This window comes from Coccinella septempunctata, chromosome 1, assembly GCF_907165205.1.
Source record: "Coccinella septempunctata chromosome 1, icCocSept1.1, whole genome shotgun sequence".
NCBI lineage: Eukaryota > Metazoa > Arthropoda > Insecta > Coleoptera > Coccinellidae > Coccinella > Coccinella septempunctata.
Window position 1 is genome coordinate 56220393 of NC_058189.1, and position 19039 is coordinate 56239431.

The 19039-nt window shown below is 34.6% G+C and overlaps 1 non-coding gene across 1 annotated transcript; it reads right to left on the reverse strand.

Annotated features, from left to right (window-relative positions):
* Positions 1 to 12654: 12654 nt before the first annotated feature.
* On the reverse strand, positions 12655 to 12726 carry Trnae-uuc. The gene has a single exon. It is a non-coding gene; the product is annotated as a tRNA-Glu (tRNA).
* Between the last annotated feature and the right edge of the window lie 6313 nt (positions 12727 to 19039).

The window sequence follows — 19039 nt, forward strand, 5'->3', positions numbered from 1 at the left end:
AACAAACTTTTTTATTTTTCGAACGATTTCAACCCGAGTCATTTTTTCTACTAATTCGTGGTCGAAGATTACGACTAAGCAATTAGATTTTTCCTAAGATGAGATGGGAAAAAAATAACTTTTAATGGAACAATGGGAACAAAATAAAAGTGATTTTTTTCCTGAAGTACTCATTTTAGGACAAATCTAATTGCAAATTCGTAATCAACGACCTCGAATTAGTGAAAAAAATAACTCGGGTTGAAATCGCAATGACGAATATACAATTATATGTTTCCAAAGAACCTTAGAAAGGGAAGGGGGCGTCATCATGAATTTTTGCCCCGGTCAGAAAAAATCGTAGATCCGGGCCTGTTCTGAAATTCATTTCATTGGATAAAACAGTTTGTGAGATAGAACTAAAAATAACATTTTATATGGTTTTTCAACAGCTTGTCTCTTTTAAACCGAGCCGACACTAGATTTTTGAGGTAAAAAAAAACATTTCTTTCTGTTACCATATTTCCCAAATCGGCTCGGTTTATAATATACAAGCTATTGAAAAACTATTAAGAGAAATTTATTTTTAGTTATGTTAGTTATATATAATTACAGTTAGACCCTAAAATGACCTAATTGATACTTTCTCTGAAAATCAGAATGTTCTACTACTGTCTTAACATAAGGAGCGTATTGAATTTGTTTTGCAGATTCTAGACAACCAAACAGTTGATGATTCTAGAGAGCTCTGCTAGGTAAACTCAAAAACGAAAAGTGAAAAAACAAAAAAAATCATTTTCTCCGAAACGGGGCCAGTTATATGAAATTTTGGTATGAAAATATAGCTTTTCGAACACGCTGAATCTATGGATTGCAGTTTCCCTTCGTTCAGTTTTTTATCTCGGAAAGGGCATTTTTCAAAAATTGCAAATTTCACTTGAGAATTCGTCAGGACCGAACGGTTCCGCCGAGATGGATGAACTTCTCAGATTCCTTACTAGAAGAATTGTCAAAAGCTAGCAGATATTTCTCGCCAGATCAAGTCCTTCTATTATATAAGGTCCAAATCAGTTTTTATGGATAAATTAGTATGGTAAAGGCAAAAATCATCCTTGTGATACTGAAGCTACATCTTACAGTACCTACGCACACAGCCAACCGAGATATCTCGTAAATCTCAATAATTGTTCGTTCTTAGCCATTGCCATGTATACGTCGGACAATATTGTTTCTTTTGCTGTTTCAATGGCTGAATGTATACTGGCATTTGAATAACTCATTCGTTTTTGTATTGAGCATTCCTTTCTGCTGGCTACCGGCACTATAATAACCCTGGATAATATTTCGTAGCATGAAGACATAAATCTCTGAACTTCGTCGTATATAAGTGGAGCTATTCTGACTAATGAAGATATTACACTTAGCTTAGTAATTACATATGGTGCTCGTAGCCACCAATTCCATTGTATTCAAAAGAGGCATTTTTCTTCCGCAAATTTGCGCTGTTTGTTTAATGTATACCTACGCAAAATTCTCAATCTTTGAACTCGAGAGGAACACTGAAATCAGTGTCTAAAGAAATAATTTACACATTAGATAAATCATAATGGGCACTGACATTGTGGCAACAGCAGATACAGTGAGAGAAGAAACTATGGATCCAATGAAATAGAGAAATATGCTAACCGATATGTAGTCTTAAAAAAATATGTGCTGGTGTCCATCCTTCGATGGATTGGTACCTTAGTGAGTGCGAATAGATTCACCATAAAATATACCATTCAATGAATCTCATTCTGGGCAGTATTCTAAATTATCATTTGTACTAAATGCTCTCTCCGATACCTGTTGGTAGAAAAACTGAGTATCATGAGATTATAAAATATTCAAATCCACCTCCAGGTAATTCATCTTGTCATAGCTGGTACTCTCTCGCGCTGGATTTCTCATTTATCACAGGTAACCAATAAGTCAAGTCTCACAGTCTATAAGATCGAATGATTTCCACATCAATCTTTCTCTTGTTATAGATCATTTTTCTGAGTAATGTATACAGGGACCCTTCTGCTCTCTTACGGCTCTGTCTTGACTTTCGCATAAAGACCCAAGAAATATGATGTTGCTCTCGAGCATAATATAATTAGATTCGAAAGGTGTCAGCCATCCTCACGGATGAACTTGTGAGCATTCCACAATCTGTCAATCAGCATTCTACGTCTGTTCCTTGAACGAATTTCGAAATCGAATTTCGAAGAGTGATTGATCTGTATCTTCGCAGGGATTTTTCATGAATTGTTGACTTATGATACAAGCGATTTTTCACAGTCTTGTCATGTGACGTAGTCGAGGTGTGTTGGATGAGATGATTCATTCGATCTGGATTCCAGGGGTGTAGGAAATACATTCTGACCTCACCACATTACTCACTTCTTCTAACACTTTAGTATATTAGTAGTAGTTACAAGTAAGCTTGTCTTCTGGGATTGCCATGGAGTAATCATGAGTGATTTTTTGGATAAGGGTAGAACAATAACCGGAGATTACTATTCGACGTAACTGATTACTCTACGGGAAAAAATTAAAGAGAAAAGACGCAGACGCGGAAAGCTATCCAGAGGTGTTTTGTTTTTGCAGAACAACGCCCCTGCACACAAATCTCATGTTGCCATACAAAAAATTCGTGATTTAGGGTTTGAATGACTAGAACAGCCCCCTTATTCACCAGATTTGGCTCCGTCCAACTGTCATCTCTTTCCTCAACTGAAAAAAAAGTTCGAAAGGTCGTAAATTTTCTTCCAATGAAGAGGTAATAAAAGCTGTGGAAGTGTGGTTTGCAGAGCAAGAAGAAAAATTTTGAAAACTTGTTAGGCTAATTTTATTTGACAGTTTAGTTTAGTATTTTCGCGTGAGGGCATGAAGCTTCAGTGCGTCAAGCTCATCATCAAATTTTTTTGTTTCGCAGAATAACGATGAAATCCCTGAGAATCGAAAAAACCTTGAAAGAAGCGCAAAAGATACGTCACTGGTCATTTTTCAATTAATGAATGCCCATCTAAATGTGCTTTCAAGTAGCTAGCGGTGATCCGCGATTTTACCCGTATAAAAATATACAGGCCTGTTGCGCTTCTATGAGTCATAGTGAGTAATTTTATAGCCCATAATCTTCTATAATAAGCGGGCTCTCTCAGGAAAAAAAGTTTTTTGACAGATAGCTCCTAAAATTGGCTCGTTTAAACAAACTTCTAGGCTTCTCAACCTAAAGATTCCATATCCTTCGCATATATCTAACTACGAAAAAATCTACGGTCACATTTTTGCTCTCAATCCTCTCTGAAATTTTCCAAGTCTCCTTTACTTACCTAACGGATCTAAATGTGTACCTACAGGCGAGCAGAATCGATTAAAATCATTAAGATAATAAATATGAAACATCCATTGACAGATAGGAGGAGTCCGGGAGACTTGCTCAGGTAGGAGACTTGAACCACCTCAAATATTTCAATACAAATTTCGCGCTACCGGTATCGTAAATAGCTTGCGACATAACATAACCGTAACAAGGCACAACCAAAGATTATAGAGTTAGGTACCTAACTGTAGGTGCGTAGTGTTATTTAGTCTTATTGCTTTCATTGATTAAGATTGTTTTACAAACGATGAGCCTTTTTAATAATAGTTGTGAAAGTTCCAAGAAAACATCTGTTGAATGGACTAAAAGGGAGTGCGGAAGACTTGACCCATGCTATGGTCGGGAGACATAATCAGTAGTCCAAGTTTATCGCACTGAGCTTAAATAATAGTTTGCGTTGAATAATAGAAGAAAAACAAAAAAATATACAAAGGTTCAAAAAACTGAAAAACATCTCGAAAATAAGTGAGAGTGACTCTGAAATAAAAAAATGTATTTCATTCGCTGATACATCCGATGATGAAAACCTTGACATAGGCAATCGTTGGTCATTGAAAATTGTTTTCCTTCAACGTTTTTCCTGAAAGTCTTTCTCGCCCCCTGTTTAACTCTCCCATAGGTTGAGAGACATGAACCAATTTTCTGTTTCCAGAAAAAATTGCTCCAATCAAAATGTTCGTCTCACCATTTCTCTACTATTATCTATCGTTTCCTATTTGGACATGATATTTTCATGCCAAACAAATGAGTTGCTACCATTTACAGATACAACATAAGTGGCTTCAGAGTGAAAAGGGGTTCAACTCTCCCGGACTCCCCATACATAACACCTATTGTTGAAAAATTCAACAAATGTTACGATGTAGATTGAACTAGCTAACCACCAACACACAGAATATCAACAGGAAGACCTTTATTACATTAAAATCTAAGAGTAGATGATGACAATGGTTTCGATCTTATTTGACCAGCAACCGAATACCGACCTCGACGAATCAACGGATTGATGGACGTCTTGATGTATGACCATGCTACAGCACCACCTGGCAGATAAAGAGATCCAAACCATTCACATTCGTAACTCCCTGAGTGAAGATGGCAGCATTATACATTTGATCCATACTCTTGTTTGCAGGAACCGCAATTTGCAGTCATCAAGTAGTCGAGAGGCTTCGGAACTTTGGAAACGTTCGAATGCACGGCAATAACCGTTGCCCGGAAATCTGAATCAAAAAACACCATAACGCCTTCATGTAAGAAAAATAATAATCGCAATTAATTTAGACACATATGGTCCATTCAAGAATGATTGACATCCCAGTAGGACTTGAAAGTCCAGACGCAGCTTAATATCGGATCATAGAAGAGCTGCAACAATTTCTGTAGTTTTAATCAGAGAACTGGAATAAATAAATATAACCTAAAAAAGCATTTGAAAAGGAGAAATATTCGAATTCAGAGCATATTAATCTGCATTCAGAATTGATAGAATAATGTTTCCAATTTGTACGAATGAATTAAGGACATAAACAGCAGTACAAAATTCAAATTATCGTCAGTCAATGGTTCAGTGCATAGATTCACTTATAATAGATCACTGTTCATTTATAATACCAACCTGAATTCCGCAACACAAAATCTTAACTTATGGGCTATTACCAACTTAAATTCAATTTTTCATAGTCACCCAAGATGTCAATCATTCTTGAATGGACTATAAATTTAAATCCATTGATATACAAATCAACAATTTTAAGGTTAAAAATCGAATTAGCCAACCATGACCACTTGCACTTAATGGTCTTTTTGTTTATACTCCGACTTGGGATGTTTCTGACAACCATTCCTCCTGCCCACTTGTTTCAGGATATTTTCAATATCAAAATTAGAGAATTACAGACATTTAGGCGAAATGATGTCGATCAATGATGCAGCCAGATCACACTACGGTTCCTCTTAAGCTGTTGAATAAACAACCCCAGGAACTCACAGTTCCAGCCTAAGTGTTTCTGTCGGAGTATAATCTCTAGCATTTTAAAATGAGAACATACAGAGTGTCACTTTCCATTCAGGACACCCACAAGGTGACAAAAGTCTCTGTTTCCTGAGGGAACACACATAAAGAAAATCAAGGTGCAAAATTCCCACCCAATGAAACGAAAACATTCCGAATTTGTCACACAGTCGATGAGAAGAGAAGTCTCCTGTTCGATGAAATCGCATACCGTACATCAGCCACGTATGATTTCCCTTCTATTTCCTCTATCTCATCTACAGTAACCGTGGCATTCCGAGCACCATAGCCACAATTCTGCGTTATCTGCGCCAAAGGTTCAACTATCGAAATATTTACGGAGTCCTACCCAGATCTCGTCTTGCGGACGTATTTCAGTCATGATATCGTCGGATTTCTGTCCGCTGTGTCCTTTTACGTAGACTTTGATATTTTCACATCCGATTACAAGAACACGAACTCCCATGGCAAAGCGATGCGACTGATAAACCCCGCTCATGTTCGTCCTGTTGTTCGTACCAGACCTTGTAGATCGGTGCTCTACCAATAACGTTATTTATAACAACCGATTCGTATTAGGAACTGATGTACCAACAACCTATTCACGATCATTTCAACTGAATGTTTTACTTGACCTTCCCATAATGCACCTCGAGGAAAGGTAGCATTGGCGAATCCTACAAACAGGAATATTGAACAAGTTAGTAGATTTTTGTTTATTTACATCGGGGAAAAGAATATTTTGGTGTAATAAGAGTTTTCATGAAAACATATCTTGATCTGTTGAAAATATTTGTAGCTATCTCGTGATAATGGCAGGCTCTAAGTGAAGTTATCATAGTTCATGCAAATCTACGGATATCTACTGCTTTCATGCTAACCCTTTCAGTGCACCTTAGTGAAAAAATTGTTCAAAATATTCCCTTATTTATATGTATGAATTCAGAGTTCATTCTACAACTATATTCTATTTATATAAATCTGCCAAACATCCTCTTGTTTTTTTTATAAACTGTTCCTTCAGAAGGACAAATGCGTATACAATATACTAATATACACAGTGGAATAATGGAATAAATTCATTATCTCGTTTACTGTAAATATTCATTGAATATCCTGAAACATGTCGAAATCAAATTCTTAACCTGTCCATCATTCTTCTACTTAAAAATGCGAACCCTTCACCTCCTTCGAATGGCAGGTTCATCCCCCAATTTTATAAATAGGACGTATGGACTTGTGATACATCGTTCGATAGGTCGCGTGATTCTCTATTCAGAAATACATCTACTTCATTTACATACATAATTTTTTTGCTAAATAATGAATTACCAAAATTCTTGATATTGTACCAACTTGATTATATTTTGTACAGCGTTTGAGAGGTCGCGTCATTCTCTATTCAGAAATGCTCATTGCCATGTTAATTTCAAAAATCAAAATGGAAATAAACATTTCTGAATAGAGAATAACGCGACTTCTCAAACGAAGTAGCAGAAGCCCATACTTCATATTTGGAAAATTGGGGTTTGTACTTGTCTTTCGAAGATTCTTACTCGAAATTTAAATTTGACGTTATAACAGCCTCACATTAATAATTGTTGAATTTGTGGAATATTGAATTATAGAAAGTAAATATTCATTTTCCACCTAGGTACTATACAGGGCGTTTTCAAAGGTGAGGCTTTTTTTTGACCGAAGGTAGAACTCATCACAATAAGTCGTTTAACCCAAAATTGTCTATATAAAATAAAATATCCAGGATGGCTGAGATACAACTGCTAGAAGTTCGACAAAAATTTCATTGAATTTTAAGTACGAGACTGTGGAAGGTGACTCCGGCATCGCAAAAACGAAACAAATCATAAACATATGAATGGTTCAGTACCAAGTTCATCGGATTAGATGCATCAGGTCACTTTCGAGAGAATCATAATTTTTGTATCGTGCAATTTAGAGTGAAAAAAAAAGTTGAAAATCGAAGTTTCTTGAAAGTACTTATGTTAGTTATGTGGAAGAAGTGCTATGATATGATGTTTTCCCATTTCATCCCATTCTTACGACGATTGTTGGAATGTTCGAAAAAGAAGATTGTGATGCCCATTGTGAAAAAAAAATTCGTGAATAATTTAGAGGAATTTTATTGGTGAAATTTTGAAGTATTAATCTATTTTTACACTTGTGACCTAAGCCTCTTGTGTTAGTTGGTATCAAAATAAGCCATTTCATAAAATCGTCTAAGTTACCTACTAAAAAATAATGAGAACTATTCGGCAATTCTAAGCTTCAATTTTCATAACCACGTAAATATCGAACGAGCCAATATCCTGAAAGAAACATGGTCGAATCAGGAGATGAGTTTTTTCCACCGCTTTGCGATAAATCAGCTAACAAACTGTCTAGGGTTGTATTAGGATATATTTCAGTAATCATTTTCAATTTTTTTTCAACTTTGTCATTTTGAAAGTTTTGTATAGCTGATTTTTGATGAAACGCTTCATTTTTACCAGTTCTACCCTCTGTTGAAATCAACAAAACTGTTGATTCGTACAAATATTTTAACAGCATATGTTCTATTTTTTCCGATTCGGTCCTGATAAAAAGGTACCTATAGCCATTTTAAGTTTTCATAATGAGCTGTGAAACCCTGGAATAACAAAATTACCTTCAGAATAACTAGCTGTATCTGTGACACTACAAATCTGTGGATTTTTCAAACAGCTTTGTATTCAGCCAAAATATCCAGTTTTTCAAATTTCACAGATATTTTTAATTTTTGAACATCAAATTACTCGAAAACGGCGTACCTACTATACGAGAAAATATCAAGAATACTTTCATTTTAGAAAACGTTCAAATATTCATTAGATAGCGTCCAACTGAGTTTCAAGAGTTGGGTTCTTTGAATTTCTGGTATTTTTATGGTACGTTGGTAATGATCATAATGAGAAAACTGGAAGACGTGGGTGGTTCTTGTGTTCGAAAAAGATGCATCAAATAAATAAAAACTATTATCCGAAATTCATTGCGTTCGATGAAACCGTTCGTGAGATAGAACTGATAATAAAATTTTTTATGGTTTTTCAACACCCTGTATCTTTTAAACCGGACCGATTCGGAAAAAATGGTAAAGGTAAAAAGTGTTTCTTTCGACCTCAAAAATCTACTGTTGAAATATTTGTTCGAATCAAAGACTCACCCTGTATAGTAAAAAAAAATTCTTCGTCTAGTAGGATATAGAAAAATAGCCTACTTGATGACTAATTTTTCGGAATGCACGTTACTTCAAAAAAAAATTTCATATGAAATCCTGTTTCTCTTCTCATTGATTTCTACGCCGTACGCCACTGGTCGCAGTACACAGAATATACTGGACTATAAGAATGGGAGAAATGTATTACAGATCGCGTTCAGTCCGAATATTCACCGAATTCTTGAAATTATAATCTTGTTCTCCGTTGATTTATCGCCGAACGTGAACGAAAATATTCCCCGCAGAATGCCCACAACATAAAATTCGAGGTATTATATTGCAGGAGGATGAGATTTGTATTCCTGATAACTGCATTTTTCGGGCGTTCCTACCGGCCGATTGAATTTATTTCCATTTATCCCGAACGCGGTCTTTGAATCATTTTTGAAAGATTGATTTTTATTCGGATCGAAGAATATCAATGAAAAAAAGCGGATTACTTCACAATCCAAACAATATCTGGTACAGTATACCTCAATAGTTGCAAAAAAATTTAGTAGGTGATTTCCTGTCATACTCTTGATTATCACAAAGTGGTAGTCTTATTTTACCATAAGTGACAATGACTCTGCAGTAAACAGAACGTCTGCTGAGCCATTTGGCTCTGATTCTGACTCAAAATATTCACTAACAAGCAATAGAGAGAAACGCGTGCGAGTGAAAATGATAAATCTGAATCTGGACCCGTACCTGCGAAAGCAGCTATAAAAAAAAACAGCAATGCAAGAAAAGAGTAGATACTGGCAGAAAAAAATTCTGTTATTTTTTCGAAATTCAGGTGAAAACAACGACGAAAATAATGAATAAGCCAAAACTAAAACATGTTTTCATAAACATAAAAAAGTGTATGCCTGAAAGTAAAAATTGCAAATCTAGATCCCAATTGGAGTTTCAACAAGAGTATCATTAATTATTTTCAATTCACATTTTTCAAGCAAAAAAAGTGATGTTAAAATCTTTTTCACAAATAAACACGTTTTAGCGTATTCGTGGGTAGACCAGATATTTCAAGTTTTCAATTATACTTAGTTGAAGGTATTTCAAAATTAAACAAATATAGAAGCCGATATAAATTTTCGAACAAGTTACTGTTTGGAATAGAAAAAAGGGATCATATATCAAAAATTCAAAGACCATAAAAAGGAAACCCGTTTTAAAAAGAACACTTTTTGAAAGAATATCGCTGGAAGATCGACTTAAATCTTGTAGCACAACTGAATTCAAGAATCTTTTACTCACCGGTAGTTTCGGGTGACTTGAGACAGTCCTGTAACTTGGGCAATTACACCCCTTGCAGATTTCTTTGTTTCTTACCATTTATGAGTGAAGGGACAAACTTATAAGATTGTGTAGCGTCTTTTCGGTTAGTTTAACAATTAATTCCTGTTGAGTTAGCCGTGAGCAGAGCGTTTGAATTGACAGGAAAAATTAACGATACAGGAGAGTAAAAGCGCGTTTTTTATGTCCCTTATACTTTCTAGTGTCCTGTACATGTGTTTCACTTTGTGCATATGTAATTTTTTTTTCTGGATACGTGGGATATTAGGATATTAGATGTTTCATGAAACAAGGTTGTTTACAAATCAAACGCCAACACAGATCTCATTCATTTATTTTGTTGTTTCATAGGGTGACTTGGGACAATGCCGAATAGATACAAGCGGCGCATTGGCAGGAGGAAATATGCCGATTTTTCGCAGGATATTATTATTTACGTTATTGCCACAAAGAAATCATCAAAGAATGAAAGAAATCAAAGTTCCCTTGTTTTGTTTAGTATTTTTACATTTGAGTTGCAGTATATTTACTTTCGCTGCAATAGGGGTTTATCATTTAATTTCCTTACCGAATTGCAACTATATAATCACATATTCTGATTTTTTGGAACTATACACCGTCCCAAGTCACCTATTTCATTTGGGAGTTGAGAAATCAATGGATTTCAACCTGTGTCCCAAGCCTCCCAACTCCGTGGGTGATTTGGGACAAGTATATTTTATTTTTTTCAAAATTTATATCCGAATTCTGAAGCATGGTATATATCCTAATCACTATTCTGAGTCATTAAGCATATTCGAACCTTTTTCAGATAAAAATAGGTCACCGTTTTGGAAATAGGACAAATTGAATTCAACAATCGTCCCAAGTCACCCGAATCTACGGTATAGTGACAGTCTTTCAACACGTTCGAATGTTGATTTCATGAAACCACAGAACTGTTCGATGATATCTTATTTTGCAAATTTTTCTATGAGTTGAAATTCAATCAAATTCATCTCAGGAAGTTCCAAATATTCCTGCATTTGCCGTAACAGCTGAAACGTTCAGTTTATTGCGAAAGACTTATGATGAAAATTATGGAAATTCCAACCTCTACCGAGCTTTTAGCCTTGGATAACGTGTACATATTTTTGTAATTTTTCTGTAATGTATATCCTTAAAATTTCGACCTCTTGCATCTATACCAGATACAGAAAAATTTTTTGTTTACCGATTTGGAATCTTTAGAAAGAGATTTTCTCAGTTCATGTTCTCAAAAAATGAGCGACCGAAGAAAGGAAGGCGGTTAAAAAATGACTACCGAGAGCCGACATTTACCAACAACATTCTTTCCTTCTATTTTGCGACGAATTAATTTTATCGAGTGCATTATACCCTGCGGTCAGAGAAAGACAATTGGAACACAATATGCATTATTCTTTGAACTCTACAATTACTTCTATAATGGCACAAAAATTATTCAAATAAGTCACGATCATTTCCTAACGATAATATGTCTAATCACGGTATATTAGGACTTGGAGGTCGCTTGGAGCCGAAGGTCAATCAAAACTCCTTCCCTGTCATTATCAGTCCTGCCGGCATTATTAGGAGCAAATTCAGTAGCTAAATCTAATTTAGTACGTTAATCAAGTTGATTGTTGTTGATATAGTCGGCTTAACGAAGTTGATTATGATCATCACTGCCTGTGGAATGTTGCCGGAGGAAAATTGGGACCTTTTCCAAAAGCATACTTGAATTTGGAACACTTGAACTCTCCTCGATAGTTTACATTGATGTCGCTGGAAAATTTTCAACTAACGGATAAATCGGCTCTTGGCTAGAACCGAAAGCGCGGAAGTGGATAGTTAGTCAACTGAAAAATTGAAAGGCATTTAATGAGTATTATTTAATTGGTGACATAAATCGTAGGATAGCTGTGGAGAGTTCATAGTTTCACTTGTTCGAACACGGATGAGATATACAGTGTTAGTCTTTGACTCGTTCATATATTTCAACAGTAGATTCTTGAGGTCAAAAGAAACACTTTTTTCTTTTACCATTTTTTTTTGAATCAGCTAGGTTTAAAAGATACAGGCTGTTGAAAAACCTTAAAAAAATTATCTCACAAATGGTTTTATCGAATGAAATGAATTTTGAAATATGGTTTTTCAGTTATTTGATTAATCTTTCTTGAACACAAGATATCACCCACGTCTTTCAGTTATCTTATTATGACCATTAAGTACCATAAAAATACCAGACATTCGAAGAACCCAACTCTTGAAACTGAGTTGGACGCTATCTAATTAATATAATGAACGTTTTGTAGAATGAAAGTATTTTTCATATTTGCTCGTATAATGCGCCGTTTCGAGTAATTTGATTTTCAAAAATAAAAAATATTCATTTAAAGACGATTGAGTTGATAACTGATTGTTTTCTGCATTGTATAGGAGTAGGAGGATGCTGTGTATGTACTTTCTCTATTGTTCAAAGCTTCTCTTTCATTATGTTCTGCAACACCAGTAACTGATTCATTTGTTACAATACTTCTGTGATCTGAAATATCCGAATCCTTATTTCCTTCCAACAGGGTTATTATGATGTGACATTCGATTGAGCTTATACAGACTGAACCATGTTTTATCTGAAACTAGAATTTTTTCATGTGTCAAAAGAACATTTCATTTGATCAGCTGATTCTTGAGATTCAATACCCTGAAGGCAAAACGTTTTTCCGGTACCGGGAATCGAACCCGAGCCTCCTGGGTGAAAGCCAGGTATCCTAGCCACTAGACCATACCGGATTTATATCCCACAGAGCGTGTTAACGGCACACTAATCTGAAAATAACACCATGACTCTGAAAATATCCCAAATACAGCGTAGAGTGTTCCATTGAAAACCAAACAGCGGCTGTGTAGGTCAGCAGAATCGAATTAGGTATACAGGGTGAGTCTTTCACTCGTACAAATATTTTAAGAGTAGATTCTTGGAGTAAAAAAAAACCCTTTTTTCTTCACCATTTTTCCCGAATCGGCTCGGTTTAAAAGTAATGTTATTTTTAGTTCTATCTCACAACCGGTTTTATCGAATGAAATGAATTTCGGAATATAGTTTTTCAATGATGTATCTTTGTATCACCCACGTCTTCCAGTTTTCTCATTATGACCATACGTACCATAAAAATAGCAAAAATTCAAAGAAGCCAACTCTTGAAACTCAGTTGGACGCTATCTAATGAATATTTGAACGTTTTGTAAAATAAAAGTTGTTTTCATATTTTCCCGTATAATGCGCCGTTTTCGAGTAATTTGATGTTAAAAAATAAAAAATATCTGTGAAATTAAAAAAATTGTTTACTTAGGCCGAATGCAACTCTGATTCAAAGATCCACAGCAATTCCATATTTGCTACGTTCTCACGATTTAATATTAAGAATTGAAGCTCAGAATTTTTATTTTGAAGGAAAGGTAAGTAAACAAGCTTAGATAGTTATAGTGGAGTTAAGTATTCGCATGAAACCACCCCAATCAACTCATACAATTCAAATCCTCTGTGAAAGTTAAAAAATTGGGTACTTTGGCTGAATACAACTTTGTTACAAAGATCCACAGATGTGTAGTGTCACAGATCAAACTAGTTATTCTGAAGGTAATTTTGTTTTTCCAGGGGTGCCACATCTCATTATGAAAACTTAAAATGGCTATATCTTTTTATCAGGGCCGAATCGGAAAAAATAGTGTAGAAAAAAAGTGTTTCTACGGAACTCTTCATTTTTTCTGAAAAGAAAAATACATTGAAGCTGAAATGAATAGATCTGTGACTCCTTTCAAGAGCAGTCTATTAAAAGGAGTAGAAACTCTCCAAATCCATCCTGAAATAAAAAATGATTTCATTAACCAAGCAACATCAGTAAAATCTTCAGATTTGTTCTTCGCTATTGATACAAGAAAAAATGTTCTGTTAAAAAACCTCACAAATATAGTAAATTTATTATGGGCATGAAAATACGAACAATTCGAGGACTGTTCACTTTCCACAGAGTCTATGGGACTAAGCTTCAATTTAAAAATAACCATTGATTTAGTGCAAATTTCACAAGATAGAGAGATCCACAGATGTGTAGTATCATAGATTTAGATAATTACTAGCTGACCCGGCAAACGTTGTTTTGCCATATAAATAATTTCCATGTTGTATCATAAAAAAATAGAAATTAAAAATTTTGTCTAAAAAATAAAAAAAAAATTTAGGGGTGGACTACCCCTAACATTTAGGGGGATAAAAAATAGATGTTGGCCGATTCTCATAGATAGCTGACCCGGCAAACGTTGTTTTGCCATATAAATAATTTCCTAATGATTAAATTACTAAAATGGCTATTAAAAAATAAGGGTTGATCGTAGAAGGGTGAAAATTGAGGATTGTATGTATTTTTGTATGTTGTATCATAAAAAAATAGAAATTAAAAATTTTGTCTAAAAAAGACAAAAAAAAATTTAGGGGTGGACTACCCCTAACATTTAGGGGGATGAAAAATAGATGTTGGCCGATTCTCATAGATAGCTGACCCGGCAAACGTTGTTTTGCCATATAAATAATTTCCTAATGATTAAATTACTAAAATGGCTATCAAAAAATAAGGGTTGATCGTAGAAGGGTGAAAATTGAGGATTGTATGTATTTTTGTATGTTGTATCATAAAAAAATAGAAATTAAAAATTTTGTCTAAAAAATACAAAAAAAAATTTAGGGGTGGACTACCCCTAACATTTAGTGGGATGAAAAATAGATGCTGGCCGATTCTCATAGATACCGGATAAGCACAAAAATTTTCATCAAAATCGGTCAAGCCGTTTCGGAGGAGTATGGTAACGAAAACTATGACACGAGAATTTTATATATTAGATTATTCTGAAAGTAATTTTGTTTTTTCAGGGGTGGCACGGCTCATTTGAAAACTTAAAATGGCTTTATCTTATCAGGGCCGAATCGAGGAAATGTTATAGGAAAAAGTGTTTCTTTTAGACCTCAAGAATCTACTGTTACGATATTTGTACGACTGAAAGACTCATCCTGTTTATTCACAAAAAACAATCTTTTCATTCAACATATTTCCATGTTGGACCAAATCAGAAATATAGAAGAACTTCTCAAAAACTAAAACCTTTTTTACCAGGTTGATTGGTTGAAAATTCGAAAATTAAAATGAAAGATGTTTACGAATACACATTGATAAGAAAGAATGTTTCAGTAACACGATACGAAAATATTGGGGAAGGATCGGAAAAGATCTGGAAAGATTCACTACCTGAAAGAAAGTGAGAATATTTATGAATTCACAGCATTTTTGACCGTGATTCTTCAATTGAGTATAATAACGCAAGAATCTCTATTTCAGTAGATAAATAAATACAATCCTTTCTGTTTATATGGAGATGATTGCTAGAGTTTGAAAAAAAAACATGAAATCAGGTCATTCATCCGATGAAAGAGGAGATTACAGTTCATTCTGTCTCATTTGAAAAAGACTAATCATCGATCAAACGGATAAGTATAGAAATAAAAATCAAAAGCGTAATATCCCATCGACTGACCTGCTCTATCAAACGATCGAAATGAAAAATATCCATTTCTGTCTTGTACGAGGTATGATAATCAATCAATGAAGTAGTGTGGAGTCTATGGCAGCCATAAGTGCCGCCAATAAAGACATGGCAAGGCATCGATAATGAATCTGAGGATCGTGTTTATGTAAATGCCCAAGTATCAACTCTCAACGCCTGGTAATTATTAACTAGTGTCCTGCACTGCATTGTCTTATCAGATGGGCTTCTGTAATTGACTCATTACATTATGGGTAGTAAGGAAAGAGGTGTGCTCTAGTAAAAAATTTCTCGCCGTTAAGATAAGCAGCCTTTGCTAGCGACTATCTTTTTTAGCTTGTTACTGTGAGTTTTGCTCCCACGAGATAATCTCGTTGACCGTTTTGCGAGATACCGAAGGAACTCCTCGTTTCAGTTGCATACCGATTCCGCTTATCGTGGCTACGCTACTGATATTGCTGAAAAATGTCACCAATTTACAGGGAAATGGACGGGAAGATGGATCGATATGACCGATTTATTCTTAGGCGAGAATTAAACCAAGCTCCCTATCCACAGTGGAATTGATGTTGCCAGTCTTTAGATCTGGAAAATGACATCTTGTCATCTGACAATTGTCAAACTAAAGTTCAATCCTATACTTCATTCACTTTTATTTTAGCAGTCGGTTGGCCATGGAAATTTGACACATTTCACTCTGTATAGTACGAAAATGTGGGGTTATGAAGCTTGTCAAAACATTTTTGGGTTTTAAATCAACGCTATGTTGCCCGTTCTACGAAAAGTTTCTGTTATTACGTATTTTATCACAATGTCGAATCTCTTCGGAAAATATGTGACGAACATAATTGAAGTTTATACAAACTGATTGAAGGTATACCAAATCCAGTTATTTGCATGGAAAATACAAGAAATCAGTATAATATCATAATATGCGCTAGCTTGAGAAGAGTTAATGTTCGTTATCTTCTTTGGCTTACATCATTTGTAGATTTCGAAAATATTAACTCGAAGATGAAATGCATATGATGCATTGGTTGGGAATGGGTATCTCCCGAAGAAATTAACAGGTAATTACAAGAATGTTAAATTCTTCAACAAAAAAATCATCTTGCATCAATATAAGTAAAATGAATTGAAGGAAGTTTCAAGTTAAGATGAACTTCACCTTTGAACAAAAATTTCACATGAATAAACAAGTGACAGGGCAACTTGGGCGTATTTGTGGCTATTCATCCTAATACATTGATGTAACAATAATAATTATAGGTATTAAGACATTTACATTGTATAGGACAAGTCAAATGAAAAATAGAAAAATCCATTTTAGGGAACTTATTCTCCGATAACATTTATCGAAAATTCTGTAGTAAACTTTTCGCATTAATTCACTCAAACATAAAATTCTCAAATGCCACCACTTTTTTGGGTCTCCCAATAGAAGGAAATTCTTTGTCATCCTCTTCATTCACAGTCTTTCTGATTGTAGAAATATTCATCTGAAATATAAGTCATTTAGATTCAGATGAAACATTATATAAATTCTCTTACATTGAATATGTTCGCTACCGTCTGACGTATTGTGGATTTTAGAATATCAGGGTATAACTATTTGAATGAGTGGACCTGAATTCTAAATAGCATTTCCTGAAACCCTGTCTCTTTTTTCAATCACTTTCGGCATTTTCGTGATAAAAATTGATATTAGTTGTGGCAACGGCGTTATGACATTAACGACAATCCATGAGTGCCAACCTAACTTCGTTCTAGTTACAAAAATTTGAGAACACAGAGCCATGTGTTACTTAGACCTAAAGATGGGCACAATAGACCTTAAGGTGGCAGTGAACTGTAACCCCTTCTCACTATATAGACCTAAAGATTCCATTTGCAGAAACATATGAAATTTTGAAAGATATCATATGGCCATTTTGATCAAAGAGGTTTTGAATGTTTTGTTTAATTAGCTCCTTCTAGCTGATTTTGAATTTTTTTTGTCTAATTTCTTGGTGAAAACTTCAAAATATCTTTCGAAAATTAATGCATGGTGAAGAACTGTGATCGAATAAAAGGATTTTCCGAAATTAAGTGTTATACTTTACCAAAAAAAAATGGAAATATATATTGATTTTTATTTTCAAGGATCCGAAGTAGATAAAATTTTCAGGGCGTAAAGACAAGGTCTTGAGCAAACACTACTTACTGGCTACACCATGTGCACATTTTACTGTAAGTAAATCGAAAACTGTTCATCCACGTAAATTGTTGTACGCAGGAAGCATCCCTTGCATGAAGGGCCACTTTAAGGGAAATTATGACCTTTACATACGTCCATTCAATGATTCTCAATTGCTACTCCTTCAATATATTCAGAAACGCAGAGGTTTTATTGATTTCGATTCGGAAATCGAGTGACTGTCAAATTGTTGATTGGACAGTCGAAGTTCTATTAAACCTGCTGTTCATTCCGTAATCACTTTGTATATTGTGTCATAATAGACCATATCATATAGGAATTATTGCCTACGAGCTAAAATACAGGTCTTGTATACCTCTGTAAAGATTTTTTTATTTGTGGTTCTGAAAATTCTATAAATAATATGTAAAGAACTGAAATGTGTGTGCTATGATGGTATATTGAATATTGGTTCATATTAATTTCTATTACAAATTGTACAAATTCAGCTTAGTTTATCAATTCAAAAAAGTGTATTGCACAGAAAAAAACACCTTTGACGTATAACAGATCACCATACACTTTTGTGTTCTATTCAAAGCTCTATTTGTTGCCAATAATTTAAAATTTTTGTGAATGTTTTATGAATTGCAAAAGAAAATTTAGCACATCTGACAGCGTATTTCATTGATATTAATGGATTCCAAACAATGTTCAGATGAAAACTAACATAACTTTTGTTTTGTTCCTCGGGATGTTTGTTTTCTGGTCTCAACAAAGGAATAGGATTTGAATTTCGCGCCCTTCAATTATACAACAGAAAACTGATATTGAATAGTCGTTCTGTATTGACAGCACGTTCTCAGTGCCATCTCATTGTCAAATGTGGAAACACTGGCCAAAATGTAGTCGGTTTTTAGTACTAAAGATATGTCGACATTTTCTATATCCTCTAAAAATCTTTGCCTATGACCATTTTGTCAACAGAAAAAAAGGTGAAAACAATTCAAGAAGGATAGTTTCTGGGTTTGTCGTTGAAATATGGATGAGATGATACGATTTTATAAGTCAGTTAATTTGGGCAGAAATGAATATCTGAGGCATTTAATAATTCATACAAGGCGTATATCATATACAATGCTCCAAAATTGATGGAGATCACTGTTTTACAGCAAATGGTTTTCGAGTTCAAATTTATTATCAAATTAGATAATTTGATAAAGAAAGAACAGCTCTGATAAGATTACAGTGCATCTACATCTACTTCTACTATGAATGAAATTTGGGTACAATACTCAGAAAGGAATCTGTTTCCCCATGTGAGACCTAAGAAGT